Source organism: Ruditapes philippinarum, unplaced genomic scaffold, assembly GCF_026571515.1.
Source record: "Ruditapes philippinarum isolate M1 unplaced genomic scaffold, ASM2657151v2 ctg5519_1_1_1_1, whole genome shotgun sequence".
Lineage (NCBI taxonomy): Eukaryota > Metazoa > Mollusca > Bivalvia > Venerida > Veneridae > Ruditapes > Ruditapes philippinarum.
The window spans coordinates 6,174-23,963 of record NW_026864676.1 but is presented as its reverse complement, the minus strand read 5'-3'; the positions used below and the strand labels follow the sequence as shown (position 1 = coordinate 23,963).

General features: G+C 32.3%; 1 protein-coding gene across 1 annotated transcript in view; it reads right to left on the bottom strand.

Annotated features, from left to right (window-relative positions):
- The window catches only part of LOC132726448 (hemicentin-2-like), a 29,729-nt gene extending 13,221 nt beyond the window's left edge, over positions 1-16,508 (bottom strand). The window contains exons 1-2 of the mRNA XM_060711763.1: positions 16,180-16,508; positions 2,232-2,555 (exon numbers count right to left, since the gene is read on the bottom strand). The gene's annotated coding sequence lies outside the window, so the exon portion shown is untranslated. The remainder of the gene's footprint in view (positions 1-2,231; positions 2,556-16,179) is intronic.
- Between the last annotated feature and the right edge of the window lie 1,282 nt (positions 16,509-17,790).

Below are 17,790 nucleotides of genomic sequence, written 5' to 3'. Positions count from 1 at the left end.
TGTCGCACAATCCCGATTTTTACGTCGCGGCAATATTTTAAATGATATGGATATCTTTCTACAAAATATTTTACAAAGATAGAAATGATCAAATCACCACCATACTCCATTTAGCGCCTTTTTATTTTAAGAGTCCAAATAAACATCATAACAATTCTTATTGTACATAAAGTAACAACATTCCGTTTAAATTTTAAAATTTAAAGATATATTAGTTATGAAAGAAAGAAGTCATTATACTTTGTTGAATGCAATATTTATTTTACAGAGCTCGTACACAGCTGCTAAACATCCAGTAGAATGTACACAACAATTTACAATAGCCTTAAGATATTTACTTTTAGTTAAATATTTTTGTTGATCTCAAAACACTGCATAATAAGATTAATATCTAACAGGACTTCGATAAACTTAACAATACTTTGTTATGTCTGTTATGAGGAGAAAAACACCGAGTGTGCTGTGTTACATAGTCTGATCAAATTATGCGTGATTTGAAAGCTATTACATGCAGCTTAACTGTTTAAGATCTAACAATGATTTTTTCTTGAAAAAAAAGGCATCTGCAGACTTAATTACCAACTTTGTTGCTATAAAATAAATATTTGACAAGTTACAATGACAATGTTTCGGAGGGTGCTATCGATATAGAGAGTAAATCTAAAATAGCAATACGACAAACTCAGACTACCATGGTTTCTTTTGGGTTTTACTCAGGCCTACTGCATCGGACTCTTTTAAAAGCCCACAACATACATCCACATAGCGATAAATCGTTTTGCTTATGATTCAGAAAGCACACTTTGGCAAGCTTTTAAAAGTTACAGGTCTCAAGTGTTGGCCTTACTTACGACATTTTATCATATTCTAAGCGGTACTTCTGAATATTGCTTAAGATATAGTATCCAGGATGTGCTGCACTGCTTGAACTTACTGACATCACTGGGATCACATTTTATAGAGGATATTCAAGTTTTTTCTATAAATACATGATTTATTTTCGAGTGGTATGAAAATAAATATTTCATGAGTGGCGGTAGCCACGAGTGAAATAAGGTAATTTTCATGCCACAAGATGAAAATAAATCAAGTATTTATAGAAAAAACTTGAATTTTCTGTTTATTATATACATTTTTCTCTTTTTTGCGATAAAATTTGAAAGACTTCCCTTAAATTTTGTGTACTGGAAGAATTTAAAAGAAAGTAGTCCGGCAAGACACCAGTGAAAATACGGAAAATATGTTTCACTGCATTGAAAAAAATAATTTTACAGTGAAAATACGAAAAATGAAAATACGCATTTTATTTCATCAATATTTCTCAATATTTCATTTATAAGTATATAATAAACATATATTATTACTGCATTTAGTATATATCTGGATTTGCTGCAACATTAAACTTTCTGTGTTATTTGACTTGTTGCACAAACTAGACTTGCTACATCAATGACCTTGCTGCACAACATAGACTTGTAAATATTCTGCTTAACTTTGACCTGCTGAAATGTTAAACTTCCAAAACAACTTGGACATGATGTGCCCTTAAGACTTGCTTCTCGACCTCAAATGATAAACCTCCCTTAAGTTTTGCTTCCTCCGGGAAAGTGGACAATATTACGAATTCCTCCTTTCCTTGGAAGCCGATTTCTCTTTTTTTTTTTCTTTCCTGTAAGTAGATATTTGCTTAAGTTCAACTCTTAGAAAGTGGACATCTTTTCCTAGACTTGGTACTTTAATGGGAAGCGATCTTCTCTAAGAATTACTTCTTACCTTGGAAAAGGACCATTGCTGAGACTCTTTTCCTTACAAGAAAAAACCTTTTTATTGATTGTCGACGTTATCTGGTTTCTTCACGTGACTGGCAGTTTCTTAGCAACGGAGACTTAACGAAAGATAAAGTTTTTCTTCTAATTTTGGAAATTTAAAGCGTTATTCCGATTTTTTCTTCTCCTTTATTTTTCCATTTTCAAATCAGGAATATAAACTGCACGATTTATAAAAAAAAAACGGGACAATAATGACTTCACGTAAAAATATTGCTTAATGGCGGCCATTTGTGTTTCTTTTTCTCAATAAAATTGCTCTTAAAATATTGTTAAGCTGACCTTTCACCGGATTTGTTTTAAGGAAAGGCACAATATGAAATCATAAATCACCATGTGTTGTGTTATTTTTATCTCAGGAAATGCACAACATACAAAATAAAACACAAAAAGAAAAGCATATACCTTTCACATTAATTATTACAGTATTGCTTATTTCAGAATATCCCTGCTTGCATAACCATTCCTCCCGATGTTGTGATCTATCAACTTTTAGCAGTGTTAACGAAAAACTTCCATTGTTGTGACATGTCCATGAATATAACGAGCTGTTATTGATAAAACCATTCGGTTGACACGTTCCATCACTTAAAACGCGCAGCAATGACCAAATTCCTGACCTTCCCCATGAGGATACACTACCAGTTGTTGAACATGTCAAAACAACGCTGCTGTTTTGCAGTACGTCTACACTGATTGGTGAAAGTGTCACTTTTTGCGTATTAACACCTTAAATTATCATTTGTAATAAGTATTATGACTGTAAGCTCGTTCCAATTTTGTATCACATTACAAAATACACACAAAACAATGCGATTTCATGTTTAACAGTGCGTATAAAAAATAAAACTATACAAACGGATCATTTATCCTGAGATCATTTAAAATCTGCTTGTACATATATACACACTTGCTAAATTATATAGAGGATAATGAATGAGTGTAGGTTTAATACTAAATTTATTGAGTTTAACAAAATCATATTATGCGAGATCCTATAAATTCAATAAATTTAGTATTGAATCTACACGAATATAATATTATATTGATCTCATATATAAAATAACAATGGTAAGCTGTTAAAATGAGCCATTTCCCATGAACGCGCCTGTAGTGCAACGCTAACATTAGCGCGCTTTTACGCTATATAATATGTATATAACGCAAATGACGTCACGCCAAAAGATTATAACACTAGTGTAATATCGTTTTTATTAAATGGCTTAACTGCACTCCTGCGCCGTGGTTTATGTGATAAATATGTTTTATTTAGAAATAATATGTGATTTTGCTATCGAAATCGTTAATTAACACATCCACCGCGGCGCAACAGTGTCATAAAGTCATTTAATAAAAGCGATATTACACTAGTGTAATAACACTTTAATGTGATGTCATTTGCATTATATACTGTTTACTTCCGTTATATACTGAAAGTTTGCAGCATGCACACGTATATAGTTTATCTTGAACAAAAGCGTGGCCAAACGTAAGCAACAGTTACGAGAACACAAACTATATTTTTCTCTATAAGACATTAAACCTTAAAAATCGAAAAACAAATACTGAAATGATGCAGATAAAAGTTCGACCTTGCAAGGAAAATATCATATTTATATCATCCGAAACAGTTCTCCTACCTTTGACGCTTTGAAAAACATAATGAAGTTCCTTTTTTTACAAAACAAAAACGTAACTGTGTGAGGCGTTGTTATAACTTTTTGATGGCAACGTTTATTGAAATGAAATTAAACTGCATATATTTTTAAATATTGTAAGTGACAGGAAAACTATTGATAAGTGCATGTATAATTTTCATATTATATACGGTACCTAGTGTGCAGAAAGATAATATCGTTAGTAAATGTGCTTGTTTTATACTATTACGAAAAATTAAAGTAGAAATCTAGCTTAATTTTACATGACGTCAGATAAGCAATGACTGAATTTTTTATGAATATTGCTTCAAATACATAGCAATCGTTAAGTGAGAATTGATGATTGCACAATCATCATATTTTATATTAGAACATGTATTTGAAGAATGGCATAATGAAAAAGAATTGAAAAAAAACATGGCCAGGAAAAAGCAGTATGGCGTTTTTGTAATTAGTTATTACTTAATGCCAAAAAAAAAAGGTTCAGTGTGATGGATTTAAAAACATTACTTTTTACGGCTTCAAAGATGACAAGCGATGTACATGTTTTAAGGCCGAGAAAGGTTACTTCGAGATACAGATACTCAACCAACCCATAATGCTAAAGGTGGAAGTAAGCCAGAATCGTCGATAAATGTTAACGTATTTATTTTGTTGATAGGAATTGTATGAAGTTGAACAGACATAGTTTGTTACCTTACAAGTTACTGATCAGATAATGCTTTTTTACAAAAACTGTTCAGTGTGACCTTCGTTTTTTAACCGGATGACCAGAAACTAAACAATTTTTTTTAATTGACATTTACAATGACTTTTCTGAGTTTAACCAACTGGCATAGTGACATTGATATTTCAGCTTATAACACAACACTTAATGGTAGTCACTAACTGGTGATGGTTTATATGTTTGGCTACGGCTTATACCCCCTCAAACTTTTGATATTACAAGGATTACAGCAGTGTATGTCAACAGTCGGACGACCACCTTATCACAGTGTGCCCCTGCTTATGAAATTGGGGCATAAGAAAGACAATTTAACTCAGTCATACAAGTTTACAGTTTATAAGCACTTTACACATGTACAGAAGCTCAATTGATGTAAAAATAACCTTTATTAAAATTATACTAACATAACACAGTATCCAAATTAAATATATGTTATCATTTAAACGGAAAATGCGTATTATTTAAACTTCCTATTCAAGCATATATCTTTACTCAAGATTTTCCAAATACAACATTATACAGTGTTTACAGTTAAAATCAATAAACGGGATAATATATATGTAACTTCTTGAACAAAGCATGAAGATATACATGTATAAGCTTTATATTCAACATGCAAGCAATACAAAGGTCCAATACCGGTTAGAAACCAAGCAACATTCTTAAGGGCCGTGGCAATTCAATAATGTTATTGCGAAAGGCATGAATGGGCATTGAATCCTTTCAACTTTTAGTTTATCTGTATCATAGTTATGTGTTAAGTTTCCAGTCTTAAGCAAAATAAGGAAACTATGTTTATACAAAAGATAATCAAAAGATCCAATTTTATCGGGATGAATATATAGAACTAATGTTATAACCTTTATATTTACTTTAAATAAATTTGTTTGAAAAGTTCCTATGTCTTTAGAGGTAATCTTCAGAAACAGTTTTTTTTTCAGGGACGACAGGACAGAGGAGATGACTCTTGAAATAAAGATACTAGAATTATGAACATTGTCATATTTGATGTGAGTGGCCACAAAGATCAATCATCTTAAGTTTAAAAGTAGATACCATTTAAAGTAACAAAGAAAAACAGTGAAGTATGACAATTTCAAATAAAAATCATTTATAGTAACAAAGAAGAAAACGTAAAACATATTTAACAATTTTCAAATAAATTCTAAGTTCAGTATGATTATAGAAACCTAGGCGCTAGACTTATAAATCTAATCACATATGACGCAGGTGTTAATGAAGACACATTTGAAATTTGAAGTAACTCCGTGGATTTATACAAGATAAATAATAAATAAGGAAAATCAAAAATAACAGGGGAGATAATTCTTTAAATATAGACGCTATATGAATAAACCATGACAAATTATCATGAATTGGAAAATTGAAGTTTAAAGTAAATCTGTAAAAAATGAAGACAACAATATTATTTCTAAAATCAAATCTATTTGCAAGGGGAGGGGGGATTTGTGGAAAAAATAAAGCTAGAGTATTATTTTTATCTTCTCACACATGAGTGATAATAAAGAACATACGTATATTTGAAGTTTGAAGTAGATACCTTAAGAAAGAAAAAAGTAATAGAAAACGAACAACATTTTTTCATGACAAGTTCAAGGATGATAATTCTGATTATGTAGGTGCTAAAATTTTGGACCTTGCCACATATGATGTGGGTGGTGATAAAGATATATGTTTAAAGTTTCAAGTAGATACATTAACAAGAGCACCGCTAGGCGGGGCATTATACGCCCGAAAATGTTTTTTTTTAGTAAGGATGAAGCATTTGTAAGACATGGGAATAAGCTGTTCATCCTATAAAATTTTACAGCTGTAGGTTGATTAATACTTAAGTAATAAATAATGACCTTAACCTTTGACCTTGTGACAATAATTAAGGTAATAGTGACCTTGACCTTTGACATTTTGCCCCAAAAATCAATAGGGGTCTTCTATCCAATATGCACAATCATATGAAATTTGAATATTGTGGGTCAAATGGAACTTAAGTTATGCTCTAGAAACTGTTTTCAGTATTAAGGTAAAAGTGACTTTGACCTTTGACCTTGTGACCCCAAAATCAATAGGGGTCTTCTACCTAATATGGACAATCATCCTAGTAAGTTTGAATATAGTGGGCCACATGGAACATACGTTATGCTTCGGAAACTTTTTTTGGTTTTAAGGTAATTGTGACCTTGATCTTTGACCCCAAAATCAATAGGGGTCTTCTACCCATTATGGACAATAATCCTATGAAGTTTGAATATTGTGGGCCACATGGAACTTAAGTAATGCTCTCCAGAAACTGCTTTCAGTATCAAGGTAATAGTGACCTTGACCACTCATTCTATGAAGTTTGAATAGTGTGGGTCAAATGGAACTTAAGTTATGCTCCGGAAACTGTTTTCAATTTTAAGGTGAAAGTGATCTTGACCTTTGACCTTTTGACCCCAAAATCAATAGGGGTCTTCTACCCAATGTGGACAATCATCCTATGAAGTTTGAACACTGTCTGCCAAATGGAACTTAAGTTATACTCCGGAAACTGTTTTCAGTATCAAGGTAATAGTGACCTTGACCTTTGACCTTGTGACCCCAAAATCAATAGCCTAGGGGTATTCTTACTAATATGGACAATCATCCTATGAAGTTTGAACATTGTGGGTCAAATGGAACTTAAGTTATGCTCCGGAAACTGTTTTCAGTTTTAAGGAAATTGTGACCTTGAACTTTGACTTTTTGACCCCAACATCAATAGGGGTCTTCTACCCAATAGGGACAATCATCCGATTAGGTTTGAACATTGTGGGCCAAATGGAACTTAAGTTATTCTCCGGAACCCAAATTGCTAACGGATGAACCTGTTTTCAGTTTTAAGGTAATAGAGACCATGACCTTTGACCTTTTGACCCAAAAATCAATTGGGGTCTTCTACCCAATATTGACAATCATACTATGAAGTTTGAACATTGTGGCCAAAATGGAACTTAAGTTATGCTCCGGAAACCAAATTGCTAACGGACGGTTGACCTTGTGACCCCTAAATCAATAGGGGTCTTCTACCCAATATGGATTATCATCCTAAGAAGTTTGAATATAGTCGGCCACATGGAACATACGTTATTCTTCGGAAACTTTTTTGGTTTTAATGTAATTATGGCCTTGACCTTTGACCCAAAAATCAATAGGGGTCTTCTACTCATTATGGACAATAATCCCATGAAGTTTGAATATTGTGGGCCAAATGGAACTTAAGTTATGCTCCGGAAACTGTTTTCAGTTTTAAGGTAAAAGTGACCTTGACCTTTGACCTTTTGACCCCAAAATCAATAGGGGTCTTCTACCCAATATGGACAATCATCCTATGAAGTTTGAACATTGTGGGCCAAATGGAACTTAAGTTATGCTCAGGAAACCAAATTGCTAACGGACAGATGGACGGAAGGACAGACATACGGACGCCAGGGTGTATAACATAATATCCCATTTCGGGCATATAAAAAATAAAGAAGTTATGCAAACAAAATCAAATTCATGAAAATTAAAAGTTTAATTGGGGTAAATGTAATAATGATAGTGCTAGAGTTGTGAAACTTGACCCGCATAATGTCAATACTGTCATCTAGCCATATCTTTAAGTTTCATAAAAATATTCTTAATACTTTAAGTTATCACAAATAAGTTATTGTGTTTCCACAGCAACCACATTTTCGAGACTGCCATCCACCCATATTTCAAGTTTCATTAAAATATTTTCACTACTTTTGGATCAAGTTTTTGTGTCATATTTACCATACTTTAAGTCTATGTGTTGCCATCGTAACAAACTTTGTTAACCAAGAAAGAAAAAGACATGCCAAATTTCTTGACTGCCATCTACGCATTTATTAATTTCCATTAAAATAATTTCTGTAATTTTTGCGTTATCACGGGATCGAGTATTATTGACGGATGGACGAATGAATTGACGAACGGACAGACAGACGGACGGAGGGTAAGTCTAAAATCCCCTCCCGGTTTAATCGAGACTAATAACTGATCATTTAGATTTACCTTTAAACTTTAGAAAAAAATCAGCACGAAATCAGTTTTTCATTTTTTATAAATCATTAAGCAACTTGTTATCAAAGTTTACAACTAACAGTTATAATTTTTTTAAATGCTAAATGAACAATAATATTAAGTAGTTTTAAAAATCCTATCAAAATATTCGTTGCACTGAGAAACAATATATGTTTGAATAGTTTTTACTAGAGTACAAAAATATTCATTTGTTGTTTGAAAAGTTAGCAAGACAGCCAGAGCAAGTGGAGCAACCGGAACACTTTTTTGTCAAGTCCGACTGGCCAGAGATGACACAGTAAACTATGTTCAAGCTATGATTGATTTATTCCATTCTGTATTGTCATATAAGTTATAAAAACGAGTTTCGGTTGAGTCACGGCCATATTGATGCAAAAAACTCCGATTACGAGAAATTGCGAGATAATGAGCTGAAATGACCATTTACAGTGTCTTTTACAACTTCTGCAAAATATCAATGTTGTTCCGATGAACATACTGTCAGACCCCCTTTACTTCCAAATATATTGTGGTAACGCGGAATTAAGCTTGGGGCTTCGAGGGGCCAGTCGGAAACGACAATATTTGTTAGCAAATAAAGTTGTGCAATACAACCTTTTTTTCATTTTATTTTAAGCATTTAAGGATGTAATTTGAGATTTGAAATTCTGGAAGATCAATATTGGGAAAAAAACAGATATATATAGCCAATTAGTAGTTTAACCTACTTATAACAAACGGAACCTGTTTACTTATATTATGGTGCCTACTTTATCAATCTTGTAAGTACTTCTTAAGAGCTTCTTAAAGACAAAACAACACAAAATGAAATTGTCGAATAGGCCACTCAAGGGAAAAGTGACAATTTTTGCTTTTACTCATGATATGACGTGTCAGCATGTTAATAAATTTAATTTACTCGACACGCGTATATGTTAATAGTGCTTGTATGTAACATAAAAATGTAATTCAGCTATGATTTCCGTTCTGATAAAGTAAATGTGACTCGTTCATCTTAAAATATTGTTATGTTAGTACATGTAGCTTATATAATAACGGATGCTCTGCACCTTATCTGATCAAAATCGGTAGAGTAACAACATTTTTTTATTAAAAATCCTTGAAACGATTGAAAATTAAGCGAAAAGTAACATGTTATGGCCACATTATACTTTGCAAAGGCAAATAAAAAATGCATTTAATCAAATGTGTTATACTACGTCATGAACACCGCTAGATTACGACCAATGGAAATAAAGCGAATCTAAAAATGCGCATGACAGGGCATTAATTACATAAATCAACAAACAAAACCACGTTTGGTATTAAAAGTCAAACATGTGTGTACACATCAACAGTTTTAACACACGCACGCACGAAAAAACGCTATTTTAGATAACTGAAACGTTCACTCTACTGTAGATTGTAAGGAAACTAAGTATGTATATGATAATAAGGAAATACTGCTAATGTAATGCTAAAACCCTTACCTTTTCAATTTTATTCTACATTTTAACAGTTACATTACTATTTTTTTTTACTTTTTGCACGATTGCATGTAATCTGTTAGTGTTAGGAAATAAATTTTTCAGAGAAATGCGATATTCTTCAAATTGCAAACAAGGGTTAGTAGAGATAAATGACTGTGATAATTATTAAAACTGATTAAATGGCCCATTTTAGAAAATTTAATCAAATCTAGGCCTTTGTTTATAATACACTTATTTGTTGAGGAGAGGTTTGGAGAACCATGCACTGTTTTGTTCGTGGTTTTATGAAATGATTAATGCCTCTTGTAACCATTATGTGTACTTTGTCGTTTTCTTTACAATTTTATTTACATCATTTACATTTTCTATAAAAAAACCGAATGTGCTGACGAATTAAACCTTATGTCAATCGTAAAATACATACATACCTAGAAATGAATTTTATTTCTTTCATTAGAAAGGGAGACCTTGAATCATTTAAGGAAAGTGGCGCTTACGTGGACTACTTGTCATAAATGCAGCGAAATGTAAGCAAACAAGTATTTTGAGTTCCATTTATTTTTACTGTCCATATTTCCAAAATAGCAAAAAGAAAACTATTTATTAATAAGCTTTTTAGAAAAAAAACAACAAAGAAACAAGAGCTCCGCTAATTTGGGCAACATACGCCTGATTAGACCTGAATATCTATCCTGCTCTCCCTAATATCCGTATTAGTTCGTTGCATGGTAAATAACAGCATCGGCCGATATGCAAATTAGCAAATTAACTAGCTGAAAGAAAAGTATAATGTCCACCAACTTAGTACCGAATAAAATCCGATTCCATCAGCTTTAAACGTGAATTGTAAATATGTTATCAAGTTGTTGATTAATATATATATGTTATATAATTTTCAAGTGTGTTGGGGATAAAATTTAACTTTTATGATTATATTGTTTTTCATATTGTTGACCAGTATTTGCACTTTAAGGCTATGAATTATGTGTTATATAAATTGTTTGATGCCTTTGTTGATGCATTTAGAAATGTGCGTTTTATTTAAAGTCTTAAGAATTTTAATAACGTTTTGTTGTTCATGTTGTTGTCGTTGCTTTTAAACGGTCATTACAAGTTAGGTTGCAATGCGTGGAGTACATGTCATAATGCTGAGATAGTTAGGAAGACATTTTTTGCATATGTATTGCTATATTAGAATAATATATATGTATAAAAAGCTTAAATAAAATAATCATAAGATCAGCCTACAATACAATAGTTCTGGTCAGCTCTATTTTATAATTATTATAGTTTTTTTCACAGGTTGTGAAAACTGTTCCACTGGAAAAAATGACTTCTAAATTCAGACTGGTTAAATAAATCTGTTAAATTTCACTTGAGTACAAGAATGAACTAAAACGCCTGTTTAAACTTCAGATAAGCTATTGAAGAACTTCAATGACATTAAACCTCATTCAATAATAGTATCTATACAAAACATTTCGACATTAACCCATTACTTCATGAGCATTTTGCGAAAAATGGCTGTTTTTATTGAAAATAAAGTTCAAGTTCAAATTGCTATAAAACTATAAAAACTGCTTCAATACTAATCAAACTTAGCAAAAATGTTGACTGCACCATTGTCTTTGTAACAGCATGCTAAGGATTAAATTTTCTGTTACCATGGCAACGAGGGGACATCTCAAAATTGCCAAAAATCACTTTTTTTGCGTTGATTTTTTTCCATCAAAATTGATTTCAAAGTGCTGCAACTTCTTAATGGATTGAGATAAAGTCAAATGTTTTTAAGCATTGGTTACACGTGTCTTTATGATCGATATGAGGTCATTTTTAGCCTGTCACAAGTCCAAAATTCTCTTTGTGATGAGGAGGACTGCCGCCCCCTTCAAACCCCCCCAAACAAAAGGGGGCAACTCCCTGGTGTATCATTTGGATGGGGGGCTGCGCCAAAAAAGTGGTCACTTTTTTAACAACATTTTCCAAACGAAAAAGAGTCTTTGGGGCCTAAATAGGGCATTTTTTACTATTTCACGCCCAAAAGAAGAGGGGTCGAAAATGCGTTGTTTCGCGTATATATGAGGTAAAGGGTTAAATGAAGAATATTACAAAACTTTCTAAAATGTTATTTCGAAAAAAATATTTTGTGTTTGCCTCGGTATCTCCTATTTATGATGTATGGATTTCAAATGTTCATGCACGATGACAATTTATACAAGATATTTATCCATTAAAATTAGTATGTACAAAGATGTAGAAAGTCTTTTTTAAGCTGTCCTTATCATGTTTTTGTAAAAAAGCAGACGCGTCCCAACTTTATTAAATATACATTTTGTTCTACAGACTGAGTGTCAAAATGTTCCAGACAGTGTAATATCAAGTTCCTGACTTAAGTTCTTCAAATATAGATATAAATGCTTTCTTATGAATGTTCTTATCTATACAAGTACAAATGTTGTTGCAATGCATCAATTGAGAAGCTCCGCGCAAAAATGTGCTCATTACAGATACCTTACAAGATCATTCCTACGCACTGATCATGTTCTATTCAGATAATTGTACATTATTTTTTCTTTTGTAAATCATTTTTTGCATAATTATACTTATCGTATGGACTGTCAATTAAAAAAATGCTTTCACTGATGCCTACCTGGTAAGGAAAGTAATTCCATTGAATATAAACAAGACTTGTAAATGTAATGTGTCATGACAGTAGCGCAACATTGTTCTGTTTGTGCAACTACTGTTGTCAGTAGTATAACATGATAAAAAATATCAAAGCATGTACATTTGTCTTTCACCTATACTGCTACAAATTTTCTACATTTTCTACAAATATCAACAACTAATTATGGTAAGAAATATAAACAAAAGGGCCAAGATTGCCCTAGATCGCTCACCTGACCCATCGAACTCATCCGAACAATTACATAGACAAGCATTCTGACCAAGTTTCATGACAGGTGTGTCAAAAATGTGACCACTAGATTGTAAACAAGGATTATCGATATTTGAGTAGTGTGACCTAGTTTTTAACCCCAGGTGGCCCATATTCGAACTGGACCTAGGAATCATCAAAACAAACTTTCCGACCAATTTCCAGGATATTTGGATCATAACAGTAGCCACTAGAGTGTTAACACGATTTTTCTATTTTTAGCTCCTGTGACCTAGTGTTTCATAAGAGACGACCCATGTTTGAGCTCATCCGAGCATTTACCTAGAGAAGCATCCTGACCAGGTTTTATGATAAATGAGTCAAAATGTGACCACTAGAGTGTTAACAATGTTTTTTTCTTCTATATTTAGCTCATGTGACCTAGTTTTTCATTCGATATGACCTATGTTCAATATCATCCAAGTTATTACCTAGACAATATTCTGACCAAGTTTGATGATGATTGAGTCAAAAATGTGACCGCTAGAGTGTTAACAATGTTTGTGTTTTTCATTTAAGCTTCTGTGACCTAGCTTTTCATTCGAGATGACCCATGTTCGAACTCATCACTCCATAAGCATCCTGACCAAGAATTAATGATTGAGGCAAAAATGTGACAGCTAGACTGTTAATAATGTTTTTCTATTTCAAGCTCCTGTGACCTAGTTTTTCATCCGAGATTACCACTGTTTAAACTCATTTAAGCTATAACCTAGATAAGCATACTGACCAAATTTGATGATGATTGAGGAAGAATTGTGACCGCTAGAGTGTTAACCATGTTTTTCTATTTTTAGCTCCTGCGACCTAGTTTTTTATCCGAGATTACCCATGTTCAAACTCATTCGAGCTGTTACCTAGATAAGCATCCTGACAAAGTTTGATGATGATTGAGTCAAAAGTTAGACCGCTAGAGTGTTAACAAGGTTTTTCTATTTTTAGCTAGTGTGACGTACTACTTTTTCTTTCGAGATAACCCATGTTCGAACTTATCCGGGCTATTACCTAGATACGCATCCTGACAAAGTTTGATGATGATTGAGTGAAAGATGTGACGGCTAGAGTGTTAACGAACAGTGTGGATTGAAGACGGGCGACAGACGACGGACATTCAACGATTCTAAAAGCTCACCCTGATATGTAAATAAGCCAAAACAATCTACTATTTTGTTTAATTGCTTTAAAACCCATAACACCTCATGTTCAAACTGCAGACGGATGTTTTTGATGTTTAAATGCATACATACGATTCGGAAAATCAACATTCTACTCATACCAACATAAAACCGATTACCTTCAAACAAAAAAAGAATCAACTTCCTACAAAAAAAATTCGAGAAATCAGGGTCGATTTAAATATTGACGGTAAAAATGTCAGAAGTGCAATCAGGGCCGTAGAAAAGATAGGAGTTATATACCGGACAGACAATTTCAAAATGATAAGACAATGTACTATGATATTACAATTCCTGAAAAAATGGTCTGATAAATTTATAAAGAATGCAATTTATTGTTGAATATGTTTGCATTTCATTTCCTGCAAAATTCTACAGTTTGTTATTTATAACCATAGCGCGACTCAAATGACCGTTTCGTTTAGACTCAAACTACTTCTATAAATAGATTTTCGGTCTTTCACAATGTTAAAGTCATCTAGCTATTATAGCTTTCGAAATCATGTACAACACTAAAATACATACATAACCCATTGTGTACTATAAAAATAATAAGTAAGTCCTGTAGAGGATTCAAATTTAAGAAATAAATTTCCGAATTTCAGTTTATTTTTTGTTTTGTCTGTAATACTGCTTTCCCTGCGACTGAGGCGTGAAATTTCTTCCCGTACTCATTCATTAATATGACATGCTGCCAATTATCAAATTGGAAAGCAATACATGACTTTACATAATAGTAATAGGAAGGAGTTCTTGATTCCGAATTTATTTTTGCTGTAAATCATATGGATTAATTGATAAAAATCAGGTCCATGGACAAAGAAAAATAGCCCACACAAATAGCTCAACGCCTGTGGCGCGGAGCAATTACTCATGAGTGTCTGTTAAATTAACTATCAAATAACTTAGTAAACAAAACAATTGATGAATACAGGTTTTAGAAGTTTACTTCTTGTGATAATTTGTACTGTTGCTGATGCTTTTAGTAGAGTCTTTTCTCTGCTTTACCCTTTTGTGAAAAATAATAATGTCGCGAAAATATTCAAGTGGTTAATGCGACTTATTTTATAAAACTTCAATTTCAATATTTGTATCTGTTTTAGTTGTTTTCAATTGCAGTTGATTTGTTGATATATGTTTAACAAAACTAAAAAACTATGCATACATACGAATTATTTACATTTTGGTATAGTAATATAAGTCGAGATGATCATAATATTGTTTCTTCACTTAAAAAAAAATTAAAATATCGTGGTATACTAGGACAAGTTGGCATTCAACATTAGGAAAATAACCATGTCTTATGTTTACCCTAACGCTTCAGTACAATACAATTTCAAACGTCGTTTATTTTACAATTTTAACGTTATGAGGTTAGGACACATACAATGGTGTGCATACTCGGATATGTGGGAGGAAGAAAGAAATATATTTGAAGAAAGACGATGCAACGTATGGATGACGCCATTTTGGATAATTGGTATTTCAATGCAGTTGAAGATATATAAAAAGGCATAGTTGCCTATTGCTTCTTAGGTATCTTCACTTAACCAGATTTTAAAACTTAACAATAGCAGGTGTTAAGTCCATATGGAAGCTGTGGAAAAGTTGTCCCGTACTCTCACTTTAGTCTTGTTTTATTTGTCAGGTCCTTCTATGCCATTGATTTCGTGTTAAAGATTGAATTTGAAAGCTGATGCAAAGTGGGTTTGAGTGATATTACATTTCTTCATTATCCCTCATTAACAGACGCAATATTTGCAACACTTTACATTGTAATTTTGTCGTTTCAATTGCTTCCTAGCAATACCCCCCCCCCCCTTTCGAGATTATTGTACAGATGTAAAGTGCGGTGTGGAAGTTTTAAAAAAGTTGTTAAGTACCTCATTTTTGCGTTGATATATTTTTTCTGATACTTCAGGATTATTGATAAAAATCATTTTAGTGTTGAAGATTGAATGCCGCTTTTGCTAACGGTTGTTATGGGTGTTAAAGTTTTCCATCATCCTAAAGAACAGATTAAGTGAAACCGAATATGCAGCTTTCATCCGAGGAATCTCCCCTTTCCAAATCTCTTTCGTAAAGTAATTATTAAATTGCAATTGAATATATCAGTAAAAATGCATTGTAAATTATGAATATTTTGACTGTCTTTTTACTTGATTTGTAGTGTAATAAAGACGTTGTATGCATATATATACAATTACATTTTAGTATTCTCTCTAAAAGGGTATTTACAGTTATCTCCCAAGAAACGACTTGCCTAACATGTAAAATGAAGGAGCAAAAAAAAACCATACCTTTCACATTGATAACTACTCGATTACTTAACGAAAATCCCTGCTTGCACGTCCAAATCTTTCCATGTTGTGATCTATCTACTTTAATCAATGTTAAAGTAAAGCTTCCATTCCTATAACAATTCCATGAATATAATGAACTGTTATTGACAAAGCCAGATGCCTGACATGTCCCGTCGGTTGATATGTATATTAACCCCCATTTAACGGCATTATCATTTATGTTCCATGCCGATTGGTCACCAGTTAATGAGCATGTCAAAGCGACACTAGAGTTTTCAATTACATCAACAGTTGTCGGTGTTAATTCTTGTAGGAATACACCTGTAAAATAAGATTATATGCATGTATTACAGTTATATATATATTTGTTTTAAAAAAGGTCTTATAATAACTTTAAATAATATATATAGACAATGAAAGAAGCCCTGCATTATCTCTTCTTTCACAAACATTTTTATGGTATCCAGTTTTTTTTTCGGGAATACAATTAATATTATATCTTTTAAAGGAAATCTTAACATTTTACTGAACTTAATTGAGCATGTCAATATATGATACTTGTGATAGACCACAATAAGTTTAAAATAACTTTTATAAAATCATTTAACTTTTAATGTAAGCGGTGATCATGATATTATGAAAAAGATGAAACTGTTAGCTTTAAGAGTTTATGTTTCGAGATTTAAATATTGAAAGTAAAAATTAAAAACTTATTTGGAAGACTATTCTGAAGTTACTAAATGATATTTATGTGTAATTCGCTGAACTTAATATTTGATGATCTTTAATATTTCAGATAATTATCAATATAATCGTACATTCTTTTTAATCATAGTGAATAGCAATAGCAAAAAACATTAATAATTTCTTATACTTTATTTACATAATAGTGTCAGTGACAATAAATCTTTACATTTTTGAGTAACCGGGCTTTCTCTTCTATTGATTTAGCCGCATAAAATGCATAGTTCGCATGTTAATGGCTTAAGGAATATAGAAATTGGTCCGCCCGTCAGTCTGACCGTAAGTAAAATGTTAACATAAATTAAACCGGCAAGTTGTATAATTATCTAAAGTTCAATCAGTACCAATCGCTTCTTTTTTTAAAAAAAAATATGGTTTACCTAAGTCGACATGATAAATAAATTACAAGTTCTACTTGATCCAATAGCTTAAGAATTTGCATAATTATTAATAAATACAAACGGACATGCCAGGGTTGGGTGGTTATCTGTATTTGTGTTGAGTATCTGCTCTTTGGGTCAAAATCAAGATCACCAATGTCAAGAGTAGATTTTATAATTTCCTTATGATGGATTTTTATTAACAGGTCTCTGTTATATTCAGTAGGAACATTATTTGGGTAGTTTTCTACGTTTCTATGCTTGAGTGGATTAAGGGGTCACTAGGGATCTAAGTTACCAGTGCTAAAACCAGACTTCCACAGTTTTATTTATACAATTTACATTTATTGCCAGATGTCTTTTATATTTCGTTGAAGGCTATTTTTGTGGTACTCATCATTTGGGTGAAGTTAGGTTTTGTCACGGTTAGTACTCAAAGAGTATTTAATTATTGAAATATGTACTTTATGCTAAACGTGAGCAT